The sequence below is a fragment of the Alligator sinensis genome, unplaced genomic scaffold (assembly GCF_000455745.1).
Source record: "Alligator sinensis unplaced genomic scaffold, ASM45574v1 scaffold550_1, whole genome shotgun sequence".
Classification (NCBI taxonomy): domain Eukaryota; kingdom Metazoa; phylum Chordata; order Crocodylia; family Alligatoridae; genus Alligator; species Alligator sinensis.
This window is the reverse complement of record NW_005841980.1, coordinates 965,490-967,315: the sequence shown is the minus strand read 5'-3', so window position 1 is coordinate 967,315 and position 1,826 is coordinate 965,490.

The following is a 1,826-nucleotide window of genomic DNA, read 5'->3' as shown; positions in this document are numbered from 1 at the left end:
TAGGTGGTCTGGTAGGGAAGGCCTGCAGTGTGGGTCATCAACCCCAGCCCTGATCCACGTGGGCCAGGGGGCCAAATGAAGGTGGCTTTCATCCTGGGGGATGCTAATTGTGAACGCATGGCTTTGCAAGCCAGGTGTGTAATGTGGGCCTCAGACCTCACAGCTCATGTGTGGCCAACATCAGTTACTGGTGCAGGCAGTGGAGGGAGGATCGTTTGTCCAGGGTCCCGTCCCATTGGCACGGCTGTTCTCGGCCTTCCAGCTCACCTGCTGGGTGTTTTGTGATGAGGATCCATGCGTGTGGATCTCAAAGGCTGACAGGAATGGTACGTGGTTCTGAGTCTGACGTGTCGCAGGTGAAGGAGGTCATGACAGCACCTCAGTACCCATTGCAACCTGTTTGTCCTTCCTCGGCGTGGACGTGCAGAGCAGAACATCCGTCCGTGCCAGCTGTACACACCTCACTTCTGTTGCTGCACCTGCACGGGAGGACTGCCCTGTGGGTGAACCCTCTGGGGGCACGGACAGGTTGGAGCAATGCTGCAATGTGCTCACATTGGCCATCCTGGAGCCGATGCCCTTAGCGCCTCACCTCCGCAGGGGCATCTCCTTCACAGCATTACAGGGCCTGCAGATGGTTGCAGCAACTTTGCGGTGTTTCCTGGAGCCCGGTAAGCAGTTTTGTGCGTGGCTCTGTGTTATGTTACGGGCATACAAGGGGCTCCGCACAACAGCTGGCAAGTCACTTTTCTAGCACAAGTGAAGCCTGCGTGCCTGGTTCGGGAAAGCTTGCTGCTTTATGGTTTTGGGCGTGAGAACCAGCTGGACAGAATGGGGGGAAAATATAGCTGGTTGCAAGCATTGGACCTCGATGTGTGGTGACCTCTGTCAGTGCTGAGCAATGTATAGCAAACCTCTGTGACAGGCGAATCATGCTGGATGTGGCGTCTTGAAGGGCTGTTCTGGAGAAACAGGGATTATCCTCAAACTGCAAAGCTGACACGCAGTGTCTCACTGACGTGGCTCTATGGCATCCTCATCAATACAGATATAACTCCAAGACAGGAAACTGGGTTTTCCCCCTGCAAATCCCCTGCTTCCTAACCCTCTGTTATCACCCATATCAAAGTGGTGTTAGATGTAGCCCTGTCCTACCTACCCAAGGCAGATTGAATGTTAGCTCTCGCTCATGAGAAGAGCTCTGAACTGCCGTGGCCCTTTTATGTCTCGGGAGGAGGGGAAGGGGCAAGAGGAAAAGGGGGTTTTATTTGTTTTATAATGCACTTTTCTTTTGGTTTCGGCAAGGATTGCAGTTGGCCATGTGCGGGGAACAAGCGCTAAAGGTTGGATGCAAGTTTGAACTGTACGTCAAAAGGTGTCGGTGGTTAGGACATTAGTACCTGTTAGCTCACTGGAGGACCCTAGTGCTTCCCCTACACTAGGAGAAAAGGTGGTGGGTGGGTTTTTTAATGGCATTGTCAAACGCACTTCAAAGCTGCAGGCTGTAGTTAGACACAGTTCATTTCCTTGTATAGACGCAGTTCAGTCCCTTTAAAAACAGTGAGGGGAAAGGCCTAAGTTACCGTGTCATCAGCTGATAAGAATATTGGAATTAAATTGGGTGTCAAGGGGATCCCAAGTGACGTTAGCCACTTCATTTTCTTTTTAAGAACCCCTTTTTTAAGACCTAATGTGAGTGATAGTACTTCTTAAACACCATGTAATGAAACAGTGCTAGCTGGGGCTTATTGCAAGCTCTTCCGTGAAACGGAGTGAGGGCAGGACTGTCACCTGTCACGGGCCAAAAGCAGGTAAAATTTCCTGCG